The 15,484-nt window shown below is 41.2% G+C and overlaps 1 protein-coding gene and 1 pseudogene across 5 annotated transcripts in view; both read right to left on the bottom strand.

Annotated features, from left to right (window-relative positions):
• The window catches only part of LATS2 (large tumor suppressor kinase 2), a 91,697-nt gene that overhangs the window by 36,900 nt on the left and 39,313 nt on the right, over positions 1-15,484 (bottom strand). The window lies entirely within an intron of this gene.
• The window catches only part of LOC118649930, a 29,926-nt pseudogene continuing 18,199 nt past the window's right edge, over positions 3,758-15,484 (bottom strand).

Genomic DNA, 15,484 nt, shown 5'->3' with positions numbered 1-15,484 from the left:
AATGGTAAGAGTTCCTTTTTCTTCTTCCTCTTCTTAAAGAATACCTTTCAGCATTTCATATAATGCTGGTTTGGTGGTGATGAACTCCTTTAGCTTTTTCTTTTTTTTTTTTTTAAATATATTTTATTGATTTTTTACAGAGAGGAAGGGAGAGGGATAGAGAATTAGAAACATCGATGAGAGAGAAACATCGACCAGCTGCCTCCTGCACACCTCCTACTGGGGATGTGCCCGCAACCAAGGTACATGCCCTTGACCGGAATCGAACCTGGGACCCTTCAGTCCGCAGGCCGACACTCTATCCACCGAGCTAAACCGGTTTTGGCCCTTTAGCTTTTTCTTATCCGTGAAGTTCTTCCTCTGACCTTCTATTCTGAATGATAGCTTTGCTGGATAAAATAACCTTGGTTGCAGGTTCATGCTATTCATCACTTTGAATATTTCTTGCCACTCCCTTCTGGCGTGCATGGTTTCTGTAGAGAAATCAGCTGACAGTCGTATGGGTACTCCCTTGTAGGTAACTGACTGTCTTTCTCTTGCTGCTTTTAAGATTCTCTCTTTGTCTTTTGCTCTTGGCATTTTAATTATGATGTGTCTTGGTGTGGTCCTCTTTGGATTCCTTTTGTTTGGGGTTCTCTGCGCTTCCTGGACTTGTAAGTCTATTTCTTTCACCAGGTGGGGGAAGTTTTCTGTCATTATTTCTTCAAATAGGTTTTCAATATCTTGCCCTCTCTCTTCTTCTGGTACCCCTATAATTCTGATGTTGGTATGCTTGAAGTTGTCCCAGAGGCTCCTTACACTATCTTCATATTTTTGGAATCTCTTTTCTTTTTCAGTTGGGTATTTTTTGTTTCTTTGTATTTCAAATCTTTGACTTGATTTTTGGGATCCTCTTTCTGCTGTTGGATCTCCGTAGATTATTCTTTATTTCAGTCAGTGTATGCTTAATTTCTAGTTGGTCCTTTTTCATGTCCTCCATGGTCTCACTATACTTATTGAGGGACTCACTAAATTTATCGGCGGTTTCCATAAAATTCTTGAAAAACCTTATAAACGTGGCCTTGAACTCTATATCCAGTCGTTTGCTTTCCTCCATTTCTGCCATTTGTGACCTATTTCTTTGTCTCCGCATTTTGGCTGCTTCCCTGTGTTGATAGAGTGGCTTTGTGTGCTAGGTGTCCTGTAGGGCCCAGTTGCTCAGCCTCCCCAGTTACCTGAGGTGGACACTCTTGGTGCACCCCCTCGTGGGCTTTGTGCACAGTCTTGTTGTAGCTATGCCTTGGTTGTTGTAGGATCACTGGGAGGAATTGACCTCCAGGGCAATTGGCAGTGAGAATCAGCTGTGTCTGCAGTGGGAGAACTTCTGTGCTGGAGACACCCTTCTGGGGCAAGACTTGCTTCAGTGGGGCTTTGGTGCTCACTGAGACTGCACGCTGAGTGTGTCCCTTATGGATCTGAGTTGTGATCTGGATGGTCCCCCCGTGACCACTGGGTACAGTGGCTCTTGGATCTAAGGAGGTGCTAATTTAGCCTCTGCCTGAGGTTACACAGCAGGAACTACGAAGAGAACTGCAGATTCCCCTTCCTTTTTTTTTTTTTTTTTTGGAGTTTGGAAGTGCCCTGATGATGCTCAGCTGTGTAGCAATGCAAGCCGCTGTGGGGCCCTGGGCCTTCTCTTGGAAGCTCTAGGTCTATCTGGCCCGGCTGCAGTTAGGTAATTACAGGTTGCAAATGGCCAGGGCATTCATATGCAAAAGCCTCTGCCGCAGCCTGGGCGGGGCGGGGTCTCAAGAAATCAAAAGGGCGGAGAAAGCAGCTATGGCGGAGCCTCAGCCCCGCCCTAAGGAGTCGCGAGTCCCAGTGTCCCGGCAATGGCTGCAAGCACCTCTGAGGGAAAGCCGCTCTCAAGCTCGCCCGCTGCCAGACAGTCCAGTATCTCCCCGTATGAGTCCTGGGTCCCCAGAGACTTCCCGGAACCGGATTTCAGAGCCGTCGGGAGCTTGTGTCTCCCTCTGGATTCAAAAAGACAGCCGCGTCCTCAGGTGCCAGACCCTTTCCGCGCGCGCGAGCCCCCGTACCTCTGCACTCCACCTCCGCAGCTCCTCCCGCTCGCAGTGTGCTTTTCTTTCCTTCTAGTTGTAGTATTTACACTCAGCCAGCCCTCCTGTAGTTCTGGATGATGTCCACCTTGTGTTTTTGATGCATTTATCGATTGTTGTGGGAAGCAGTAATTTCCCGGTGTTTATCTATGCCGCCATCTTAGTTTCTCCCACCTTTCAGCATTTCATATAATACTGGTTTGGTGGTGATGAACTCCTTTAGCTTTTCCTTATCTGTGAAGCTCTTTATCTGATCTTCAGTTCTGAATGATAGCTTTGCTGGATAAAGTAATCTTGTTTGTAGGTTCTTGGTATTCATCACTTTGAATATTTCTTGCCACTCCCTCCTGGCCTGCAAAGTTTCTGTTGAGAAATCAGCTGACAGTTGTATGGGTATTCCCTTGTAGGTAACTGGGTTTCTTTCTCTTGCTGCTTTTAAGATTCTCCCTTTGTCTTTTGCTCTTGGCATTTTAATTATGATGTGTCTTGGTGTGGTCCTCTTTGGATTCCTTTTGTTTGGGGTTCTCTGTGCTTCCTGGACTTGTAAGTCTATTTCTTTCACCAGGTGGGGGAAGTTTTCTGTCATTATTTCTTCAAATAGGTTTTCAATATCTTGCTCTCTCTCATCTTCTGGCACCCCTATAATTCTGATGTTGGTAAGCTTGAAGCTGTCCCAGAGGCTCCATACACTATCTTCGTATTTTCGGATTCTTTTTTCATTTTGCTTTTCCAGTTGGGTGTTTTTTGCTTCTTCACGTTTCGAATCTTTGACTTGATTCTTGCGCTCCTCTGGTCTGCTGTTGGGTGTCTGTATAATATTCTTTATTTCAGTCAGTGTATGCTTAATTTCTAGTTGGTTCTTTATCACAATATCGAGGGTCTCATTAGATTTCTTGAGGATCTCACTACATTTATCGGCGGTCTCACCAGTCTTTTCGAGGGCCTTACTAAGTTTATCGGCAGCTTCTAGACAGTTCTTGAGAGACCTTAAAAGTGTGGTTTTGAGCTCTATATCTTCCATTTCTGACATTTGCATCCTGTTTCTTTGTCTCCGCATTTTTTTATCTTTTTTTGGTGCACCCCCTAGTGGTCTTTGTGCGCAGTCTTGTTGTAGTTAAGCCTTGATTGTTGTCGGCACTACCGGGGGTGATTTGACCTCCAGGCTAACTGGCTATGAGAGTCAGCTGTGTCTGCAGTGGGAGAGCTTCTGTGCTGGATCTCTAGGGCGGTGCTAATCTAGCGTTTGCCTGAGGCTATCCGGCAAATGGCTCTGCACAGGGCTTGGGCGGGGCGGGTCCCCGGGGATCTACAGGGCGGGCCGGAGCAAGCAGTTATGACTGCTCTCAGTTCCGTCCCTAGGTGCTCTGCCTCTCAAGAGTCCCAGCAACCACTGCAAACCTCGGAGAGAAAGTTGCCTTCGAGTTCCGACTGAAGCCAGATAGTCCCGCTTCTCCCGTTTGAGTTTGGGTCCCCAGAGACTCGCCCGGATCTGGAGCTCAGAGTCTGAAACTCCCTCCCGATTGAAAACAACAACCGCGCCCTCGCCGCCAGCCCGCTCCGCGCGCGCACTCCGCACCTGAGTATTTTACTTCAGCACTGTGCTTCCTCTGAGTCTCGGTATGATATTCTCTTTCCTCCTAGTTGTAGAATTTCCACTCAGCCAGCCTTCCTGTGGTTCTGGATGATGTCCGTTCTGTCCTTTAGTTATATCTCTGAAGTGGTTGTTTGAGGCAGCAATCTCCGGTGTTAACCTATGCTGCCATCTTGGTTTCTCCCCATTTATGTGTTTTTGAGAAACTGACATTGCTATAAAGTTACTCACTCTGATGGAGAATAAAAGATCCTCATTATCCCCACAAAGGGATTTTCCAGATACCAGATACTCTCTGGGGGATAAACAAGCCACATTGCCCTGCTTTAAAAGATAAGAGCACTTTTCTGGGACACAGCTATTATCTTGATTGTATATAAAAATTCCCCTTTTACTCTACAGATGGATGCTTTGCCAGTGGCTGGTGTTTTATAGTCCCCATGCTAAGCATTAAAAAAAAAAAAAAGTTTTTTTTTCTGTTCAGGAAGCATTTTATTGTTTCTCCCAGTTTAAGAATTTTACTGACAGAAAAATCAACACTTTCAGAAAACCTCTGCATAGCCTTGCTCAGCTTCTGAATCTTGGTTTTTGCAAACATATCAATGTATTTCTCTCCAATACAGACAATCATTCCACCCATGACTGACGAGTCAATCTTAACTTTCAATTTCAATTATTTGGCTTTTACTTAGGAAGTTATTCAGGACTGTATTTTTTTGTTTGTTTTGTTTTGCTTTTAATTAAGAAGGAATAGCTTCATCTAAAGGAGATGCAGTGGTCACTGTATATGGGACTTCTCCATGGTGAACATTCATCAAGGTAGAAAAGGCAGAAATAACATCTGGGGTGTTGGTCAAGTGATCATTTTCAGCAAGCAAATTGATCAGGTTGGACGCGAGGTCATGCCACTCAGGCTTTTCTCTTTAAACAGAATGCTTTGCAAAGGGATTCAAAATCAAAGCAGCCATTTTGGGTTCCTTCAAGATTTGTGCTACTCTCAACAATTCCTTTTCTACTTGTTCCAGTTTATTCTGTTTAGATGCAGCAGAATAAAGAGCAGTGTCATAGCTACCTTTGATACCATATACCTGAACAGGTGGCTGCACAAGCTTGGCAAACGGCCTGGCCACAGATGTGCTGAAGCATAGCACCTTTTGAGAGATCATGCACAGGCCATCTTCTCCTGGTAGGCTATAGGTCCCCTACCTAAGCATTTTGATCTTCCTTTTTTTAAGCAAAGGTTTTGAGCTCGTATCTGCTTAAAGGAAGGAGTGGGCAGTTTCTGGAAGGGATGACCGCTGGGGTGCTCCTCCAGCCAGCACGGTGGTCCCCAGCACAGCCCATCCTTCACTGCTGTGTTGGGTAAGCAGCTGCCCTGGGCTTGGGGTAGAGAGTCCTCCTCCTGTGTCAGCACCAACAGAGGGCTCAGAAGTCACCCAAGAGCCCTGGAACCAGCTTCCACACGAGAGATGAGTCATGGCTTCTGCTTTTCAAGGGAAGCAAAAAGCCCAAATTTTAATGTGAAAACTCCTGGTTATTATTTTTTATTATTATTAAATTTATTGGGGTGACATTGGTCAACATGAACATATAGGTTTCATATGTGAGTTTCTAGCTCCTTTTTCCTTTAATTTTTTAAATATAACTCCTGAGTTTTAAAGGTTGGAAACATGCGTGGGGAAGAATAAAACACAACTGCAAGAGAAACAGATCCTTGGGCTTTCAGTCTGTGGTTCCACTCCACACAGACCACCTACAGTCTGAATCTGTCTTCATTCAAAACCATCTGCTCAGGACACCTAATGAAAGTAGGCAGTGATGGAACACCCTTAATGAGAACACTTAGTCCCTGAGTCTGCTGAAATCCAGGACCAGCAACTAAATGAGATCTTAGAATTCCAAAAGGATAGAAAGGAGGTCCAATTAATGACACATTTTCTTAGCTATTGGCTAAGAAAAAGATCAGGGGACTTTGGGAAAATGTCCCCTGGCATTGTGGCATCCAAGTGAGTTCATAGATCTTCACAAAAAAAGTAAAATATTTAACTATGAACACATCAATCTGAAAAATGACATGAATAGGTTTAAATACAAGAAGAAAAAAGAAGTGGGATATGGCCTGGCCGGTGTGGGTCAGTGGTTGAGCATCAACCTACAAACCAGGAGGTCACCGTTCAATTCCTGGTCTGGGAACATGCATGGGTTGCAGGCTTGATCCCCAGTGTGGGGCGTGCAGGAGACAGCCAATCAATGATTCTCTTTCATCATTGATGTTTCTATCTCTCTCTTCCTCTCCCTTCAAAGAAAGAAAGAGAAAGAAAGAGAAAGAAAGAAAGAAAGGAAGGAAGGAAGGAAGGAAGGAAGGAAGGAAGGAAGGAAGGAAGGAAGAAAGAGGAATATGGAGAAGTAGCAGTAATCCACAAAATGATAAACCTTTATAAAGCCTTTAGTAAAAATCAGAAAGTTGGTGAGATTCCAAAACAATGTGATTCTAATTTGTTCTCTTATAAAATATATACATACAAAAAGATTGAAGTGTGTACATCCCATATAATAAAAGCCTAATATGCAAATCGACCGAAGAGTGGAAAGACGAGTCACTATGACATACACTGACCACTAGAGAGCAGACGCTCAATGCAGGAACTGCCCCCAGCCCACAGGCCCCAGGCCAGCCAAGGCGGGTGCCAGCAGGGGCCCCCTGATTGCCCCACCAGTCATCCCACAGATAGGCCCTGATTGCCAGCCAGACCTAGGGATCCTACCCATGCAGGAATTTTGGGCATCGGGCCTCTAGTATCAAAATATTATTGTTAACAATTTAATCTTCCTAGCAGTTGTCTTTCAGAGGTAAGATTCTCAATTGCTTGTTTTCTTCACCTCCAGTGCCTAATGTTTCCTATAATGAGTATAAACTACCATTTAAAATAATGATAATAAGCAATTATAAAATTATAAAAGTTACCCTTTCTAACTTGGTTGAAGGGTTGAAGTTTTAATGAGGATGACTATAGTGCCAGTGGTCTGATCAGAAAACCTCTAAAGCAGCAATTTTAAACTGGTGAGCTACAAGATTTTCTTTTTTAATATATTTTTATTCATTTCAGAGAGGGAGAGAGATAGAAACATCAATGATGAGAGAGAATCATTGACCAGCTGCCTCCTGCATGCCCCACATTGGGGGTCAAGCCTGAACCAGGCATATGCTCTGACCGGGAATCAAACCATGACCTCCTAGTTCATAGGTCAACGCTCAACCACTGAGCCACGCCAGCTGGGCCCACAGATTTTTTTAAAACATGCAACAGCAGACTATTTTAGTCAGGGGCACTGACCTCTTTTCCCTTAGATTGTCAAATAAAAAAGTGAGGCCCGACTGACATGGCTTAGTAGTTGAGCATCCACTTGTGGGACGTGAGGTTACAGTTCGATTCCTGGTCAGGGCTCATGCCCGGGTTTTGGGCTTGATCTCCCCCAGTGGGGGGTGTGCAGGAGGTAGCGGATCAATGATTCTCTCTCATCATTGAGATTTCTATCTCTCTCTTCCTCTCCCTTCTTCTCTCTGAAAACAATAAAAACATATTAAAAAAAGAAAACAGGTGCTTAACAAATCTTTTTAAAAAATTCTGAGATGTTTTACATTCTATTTTTGCCTGGAGTTTTCCAAGTCAAATGTGTATCACAGACTCAGCCAGCATTTCAACTCAGACAATCCCCATTTCCAGGGCTCAGGCCAGGACTGAATAGTGTAGGCCTACGGGCATTGACTGTGTCCCCTGAGCCACTGACATATATGCAGAAGCCAGTAGACTAGGGCTTCTCATGTATACTTCTGTGTGAATTTATTATCAATTATATCATTCTCCTTTTGTGTCTGTACACCTTTAATGAAGTATACTTATGTACCTTGATGGAGAAGTTGGCATCAGTGGAGGGACTGGTAGACACCTTTGCAGGAACACCTGTGGAGGATTTCTTGAGAAGAAAGGTACCAAGATGAGTAGAACCATCTTTCTTATTTTATTTTATTGATTTTAGAGACACATCGATTGGTTGCCTTCTGCACCCCGACCAGGGCTGGAGATTGAACTTGCAACCCAGATATATGCTCTTGACAAGGAATCAAACCAGCGACCCTTCTGGTCAACGGCCAATGTTCTAATTTAGCAACACCAGCCAAGGCTAAAAGAATTTTTTAAAGCGTGTCTTGTAGGCAGGATATAGTTGGATCTTGCTTTTTTATTCAGGACGACAATCTCTCTACAGTGAGTATAAGTATTAATATGATTTTATTTAGGTCTGCCATTTCTATTTATCTCATCTGGTTTTTGTTCCTTTGTCCCTCCTTCCCTATTTCCTTTCATGTTAATCAATTTTTTAAAATTCCATTTTAATTCCTCAATTGACTAGTTCTTTGTCTTCAAATTATACCTTAGTGATTGCTCTAAAGACTACAGCATACATCTTTAACTTATCACAATCCACTTGAATGTTTATTTATATTGTCAGGAGAAAAAAGGAAACTTGTAACAATATAATTCCATTTAATCCCTATCCATATTGTTCTACCTTATACCTTTAGTTGTGACAAGCCCATTAGTAGTGTTATTTTTCCTTTAAATACTGACATATCATTTTAAAAAGTTAAGAAAAAGTAAAGAATTAGTCTTTTAAATTCATTGATATCTACCATTTCTAGTGCTCTTCATTCCTGCTTATATATCCTTTAGTACTTCTTTTAGTGTACTCTTTACTACTATATTTTCTCTGAATTCTTTTGACACATTTTCATTTCATTTTTTGAATATATATGTTTTAAAAATATTTTTTTATTGGTTTCAGAGAGGAAGGGAGAGGGAGAGAGACATAGAAACATCAACAATGAGAGAGAATCATTGATCTGCTGCCTCCTGCATGCCCTAAACTGGGGATCGAGCCCACAACCCAGACATGTGTCCTGACTGGGAATTGAACCGTGACCTCCTGGTTCCTAGTTGAATGCTCAACCACTGAGCCACACTGGCCAGGCTTGTGGATATATTTTTAATAGTTTTTTAAATTATGGTTTCCTTTTTAAAAAGCACATACAATTTACCAACTAAATCATTTAAAAACAGGTATTTTATTTTAATTTTATTTTTTTAAATATATTTTATTGATTTTTTACAGAGAGGAAGGGAGAGGGATAGAGAGTTAGAAACATCGATGAGAGAGAAGCATCGATCAGCTGCCTCCTGCACACTCCCCACTGGGGATGTGCCCGCAACCAAGGCACATGCCCCTGACCGGAATCAAACCTGGGACCCTTGAGTCCACAGGCCGGCGCTCTATCCACTGAGCCAAAGTGGTTAGGGCTAAAAACAGGTATTTTAAATCTTTATGCTAAAGCCAACATCTGGTGCCACCAGAAGTTAGTTACTATTGACTGTCTTATTTCCTAAGGGTCTCACTTCTCACTTCCCATTTACTTTGCATGTTAAAAACTGGACACTGTAGCCCTGGCTGAGTAGCTAAGTAACTCAGTTGTGGGTTCAATTCCCAGTGAGGGCACATACCTGGGTTGTGCGAGTATGGGAGGCAACCAATTGATGTTTGTCACATAGATGTTTCTTTCTTTTTCTCCCTCCCCCCTCTCTTAAATCAATAAAAACATATCCTTGGATGAGGATTTAAAAAAACCAAAACACATAAAACTGAACACTGTGGATAATACATCACAGCAACATTTCATTCTGCGTGGGTTCTGAGGTTAGCGATTTTGTTATCACAGGCAGTAACTTGACTGGTTCCAAACCACAGCACATAGGAACTGATATCTCTGTTCTTTCTTATGGCTTCTCATTTTTTTAACCTAGCATCTTTGTGGTGGTCTCTCTCATACCTATGTAATGAGTCGTAAGCAGAGGCTCAGAGCTGAGACTTGGTTTTTCTGTAATTTTCTTGCTTCTAGGGATTCCTTCCCCTTTCACCACTAATTTCCAGATGCTCTGTCCTCTGAAACTTTAAGCCCATAAGGGTTTTACTATATGCCATCTACAATGCACATGGTTTAAAAACACAGTAAGAATTCACAAGTCTGGCCCCACATTGCTCTTCTATCAAGGATGTATTTCTTTTTGGCCTATGCCTGCTTTCTGACAGATTATCCAGCCTCTCCTCACACATACTGTTCAACTGTTGCCAGGGATTTGGGGGAGTTTGCACTCAGAATTTGAGCTTCATGCCTTCCGTAATTTTTTCACTGCCTAGAATTCCCATTTACATTCCCAGCTGCCTGAACTCTGGTCAGTAAGGCTGAGGTTTTTCTCCCTCTCCCAGTCCCATTTTCTGTAGCTAAGGGAGTTAGATGTCTAAGACCCTTGAGCTAGAAAGCCACAAGTTCCCAATTTTTATCATTTCCCATTAATTTTTGGAGATTAAACATCTCCTGTTGTGTCGGTTTATGGACACTTTCCAGTGTCTTTAAGTATTTAATTTTTAAAATCTAGTTTTTATAATGGTTATAGAATGAGGGTTCCCACCACCCCCTAACAACTCCTCTACCATTAGTGGAAACACCTACCAAAGAGTTTAACTGGTAAATGAGAGAGTCCAGAATCAATCAGGCATTAAAAGGAAGGGTCTTAGGCTCAGATTATCTCTGAGTCCTCGATGCTTAACAGTGCATGGCACCTAACAGGTGTTTAGTAAACACTTGCTGAAAGATGACTGCAAACATGACTTGGGTTTACTTTTAGTTCACCAGTCATTTACTACTATGTAATCTACTATTCAATGTTACTCAACCTCGAGGCAAAACTAACTTGCATGAAACAATGACAGAACAAAGTTCTTGGATAGTAAAAATTGGAAACAATCTCATAGTCTAAAAGAAAAAGAGAGAGACTTGTTAAATTATGGCAGATAGTAGACTACCATAGGATATGTGAAACATTTTAGAATAATGATTTTATTGGTATGAAGAAATGTTCTGTATGTTAATTTGAGGGGAAAGAATTCAAGTTACAAAATAAAAAACAACCAGATCTGGATATGATTTCTAGTTCCACTATTTAGTACCTACACTATTCACCTTGTGCAATTTAACCTATGATCCTGTTTGTTCACCTGTAAAATATTGACAATGGTAGAACCTTCTTCATGGGCTTGTGATATCCACATAACAATTGCTCAAAAAATATTAATTTCACGTATACAGTAAATAGTTGTAAAATGTTAAATAAGTAGTCATAAAAATCTTATTAAAATTAAATATGTTAATTTTATACTTATGGTAACAGTATGAGGATTATGTTTTTACTTTGTTTTTTGTGTTTCAATCTTTTTTGTTTTGTCTTTTAGAGAGCTGTTTAAGTATATATAGGTGATAAATGATATGATGCCTAGTATTTGTTTTTAAAATATCCTGGAGCCCTAGCCGGTTTGGTTCGATTCCAGTCAAGGGCACATGCCTGGGTTGCAGCCTCCATTCCCAGTAGGGGGCGTGCAGGAGGCAGCAGATCAATGATTCTCTCTCATCATCATTGATGTCTCTCTTTCTCCCTCTCCCTTCCTCTCTGAAATCAATAAAAATATATTCAATAAAATATCCTGGATATTATACTTGAATTAAATGTTTATTTTAAAAACGACTCCAGAGACAGATGAAACAAGAAAGGAAGAATAGTGACCACTGTTGAAGCTAATTGATGGATATATGGGCCTTTCACTATGCTGTTTTACTTATAAAAAATTTTCCAAACTAAAAGCTAACCAAAACAGAAAACACACACACACACACACACACACACATATATGTATGGCCTCTAAATAGTGGGTTGATGGATAATCCTATATAATAAAGAGCTAATATGCTAATTAGACCGAACAGCAGAAGGACCATCCAGACGACCTTCTGAATGACCTTCCGGACGAAGCCAGGGCTGTGAGGGCCTGTGAGGGCCGGCCAAGGTTGTGAGGGCCAGCTGGGGCTGCAAGGGCTGGCTGAGGCAGCCAGGGCTGCAAGGGCCAAGCCCCTTGCACGAATTTTGGGCATCCGGCCTCTAGTTTTACTATAAGAAACTAACTTAGTTTTATAATTGGGGGGTGAGGGGGAGGGTTGTTCTCTCTTTTTCAATCCTCATGGGCCAGACTGAGCTACTTCTAGCTTCAGCTCTGTCCCCCACCCCACTTGCTGTACAGCTCTGCACCCCACCCTACATCACCTTTCTGGGTCTCAGTAATTCACCTATGAAAAGAGCTGTGTAGGCCTACAGCAGTTGCTTGGATGGTACTGATAGAAATAGGAATTGAGAAAAGGGAGAATTCAGCTTGGTCTGGAGTGAATAGCTGGAGAAGGTCAAAGGATGAGTCATGGAAGAAGCAGGCCTTGAGTGGGTGGAATGTGGCTGGGCTAGGGGGAGTAAATTCCAGGTGAGGTAACAACAGCATGAGTGAAACCAGTGTGGGAGAAAGCTACACCGTTGGATGGCAGTTGGTGTGTACAGGGATAGGCACAGCTGGAGCCGGCAGGCAGACCAGTCTTAAGAGAAACAATGAAGTCTGATAGGTAAGTGGAGATCAGATGATAGGAGGGAAAGAGCAATGGTTACCAAGACAGTGACTAATGTCCTCGTTTTAAGAAAAGTTCATTGGAAGAAACACTGGGTCAGGGAGACTACTTAGAAGAATCCACATATACAGGTTATTAGCATTGAAAAGACAGATTTGAAAGCTACTTAAGCGGAAAAAATAGCAGTTTTGGGGGAAAGCACTCATTAACATAATGACTAAAGTAGAGACGAAGTAAAAAACAAGTCTAAGAGGTCCCAACCTTTTTTTAGGAACTACTTTCAGCCTTTCATGAAGAGACAGAGATGTGAAGAAAGAGAGTAAATGGAAAGACAAGGGAGCATACACCCTTCATGCCACAGGAGATTTCTGAACCTACCAGTAAAATTCTGAAAAAAGGCCAAAGCTTTTGCCACCTTGAAACCCCTTTCTCTGAGGGATCTCAGAAGCTTTAGCCCAAAAGGAATGGATGAAAATATGGCAGATTGTAAACAAGCATATCAAGATTTACTAACAGATCCCCAGCTACAGGTTGGGACCTCTTGTGCTAATATGTCCAGCCAAAAACACCAGCAAGACAGTGGGAATGCAAAACAGCATTCATCTGATGTCAAATGAAGCCTTTAGCAAGGAGTAGGGAAGGAGAGGCAACAGGTATGCATTAGCCTGAAGCCTCCTCTAAGTCACTGGAGGTTAATGGCTGGCACAGAGGCTGATTCGCTCCAGTATGCTTGGCCACATTCTTGGGCCTCCTAGATGCCAAATGCCACTATCTTTACAATGACACTCTGATAAATAAAAGCTTTTATAAACCACATGAAGTGTGGTTCAATTTACATTGCATGTTTACTTGTTGGCTGGGGAAATTTTGTCACTGTTAATCATTTACTTTTGTACAAAACAACCTTTATTTGTGCCATATGATTAATAATTCTTCTACTGTCATAACTGGCTAAATATATGTCAAAACCAGGGTAGCCCTGGCCAGTGTGACTCAGTGGTTGGAGCAGATTACATTCTCCATCAGGGCATATACCCAGGTTTTGGGTTCGATCTCCAGTCTTCAATGCGTGTAATCCATGTTTCTATCTCACATCAGTGTTTCTCTCTCTCTCTCTCTCTCTCTCTCTCTCTCTCACTCTCTTTCTCTCTCCTCCCTTCTCCCTCTTCCTTCCTCTCCCTCTTTTTGTTAGCACATAGCTATTGCTGTCACAATTAAGAATACAGAACAAACCATAAAAATGATAAGGCAACCTATTGAATAAGAGAAAATATTTGCAAGTCATATATCTGATAAGGGGTTAATATCCCAAATATATAACAAACTAATACAACTCAATAGCCTAAAATACTCCAATTAAAAATGGGCAGAGGATCCGAATAGACATTTTTCCAAAGAAGACATATAGATGGCCAACATGCACATAAGAAAATGTTCAATATCACTAATCATTAGGGAAATACAAATGAAAGCCACAATGAGATATGACCTCACACCTCTTAGAATGCACATTATCAAAAAGACAAGAAACAGCAAGTATTGGCAAGGATGTGGAGAAAAGAGAACCCTCATGCACTGTTGGTGGGAATGTAAATCGGTGCCGCCACTATGGAAAACAGTGTGGAGGGTCCTCTAAAAATTAAAAAAAGAATTACTTTCCTGACCTGCATGTCTCAGTGGTTGACCTGTGAACCAGGAGGTCACGGTTCAATTCCTGGACAGGGCATATGCCTGGGTTGCGGGCTCAATCCCTGGTGGGGGACGTGCAGGAGGCAGCCAATGATTCTCTCTCATCAATCATATTTCTATTTCTCTCTCCCTCTCCCTTCCTCTCTAAAATCAGTAAAAAAAGCCATTATATATATATATATATATATATATATATATATATATATGTATATGTATATATATATATGAATTATATATATATATACATATAAAAGAATTATCTTATGACCCAACAATTCCACTTGTGTGTATTTATCTGAAGAAAATGAAAATACTAACTCAAAAAGATACCTGCATCCCCATGTTCATTGCAGCATTATTACAATAGCCAAGATATAAAAGCAACCTACGTTTTCTAAGATGAATGGATACAGAAGATGTGATACATATTTTACACACACACACAGACACACACAGGAATATTATTCAGACATAAAAGAGAATGAAATCTTGCCACTTGCAACAACATGGATGGACCCTGTGGGCATTATGCTAAGGGAAATAAATCAGACAGAAAAAGACAAATACCATATGATCTTAAAACAACAAAAATATTGCCCTGCCCAGTGTTGCTAAATGATTAGAGCATCTGCCCTCCCATGGAAGGGTTGCAGGTTCAATCCCGTCCCGGTTGGGGTGCATGCGGGAGGCAACCAATTAATGTGTCTCTTTTCATGGGTGTTTCTTTCTCTCTCTCCCTCGCTCCCCCTTCCACTCTCTAAAAAAAAAAAAAAAAAATCAACGGGAAAAATATCCTTGGGTGAAGATTAACAAAAAACAAACGAACAAAAAAATCTTAAAAAAAAAATGTTTTTAAACCTAAACTCACAGATACACAGAACAGATTATTGATTGCTAGAGGCAGGGGGGAGAGGGTGGGAGAAATGAGTGAAGGGGACAAAAGGTACAAACTTCCAGTTATAAAATGAGTAAGTAATGGGGATATAATGTACAGTGTGGTGACTGTAATTAATAATACTGCATTGTATATTTGAAAGTTGCTAAGAAAGATCTTAAAAGTTCTTATCACAAGTAAAAAATGTGTAACTGTGTGGTAATGGATGTTAACCAAACTTACCATAGTGATCATTTCACAATATACATAAATATCGAATCATTATGTTTTACGCCTGACACTAATATAATATTGTATGTCAATTATACCTTAATTTTAAAAAAAGAATACAGAACTATTAAATTGACAAAAACTTGTTTGCTTTGTAGTAGTAATAGTATTCATTGTTGGTCAAGTTGGAAATACAAGTGCAATTTAATAATTTTAAAAAGAAACTTGGTGATACAAATAAAAACTGTAAAAATGTTCTCATCACTTGCCTTAAAAATTCCATGTCTAAAATTTATTCTAAATTTTAGAATAAATACATTTTAGGAAGTTAGTGATATCCATAAAGAGTTATGCAGAAGGTTGTTCATTACCAGTGTTAAATTAATTAAGTGATGAGGCCATCAGACTGAGGTAGTTCTAATGCCTCAGCAGCCCATGTAGGCAAACTC

Source organism: Myotis myotis, unplaced genomic scaffold (genome assembly GCF_014108235.1).
Source record: "Myotis myotis isolate mMyoMyo1 unplaced genomic scaffold, mMyoMyo1.p scaffold_m19_p_3, whole genome shotgun sequence".
NCBI lineage: Eukaryota > Metazoa > Chordata > Mammalia > Chiroptera > Vespertilionidae > Myotis > Myotis myotis.
The sequence above is the reverse complement of the archived record's forward strand: the minus strand, read 5'-3'. Positions and strand labels throughout refer to the sequence as shown.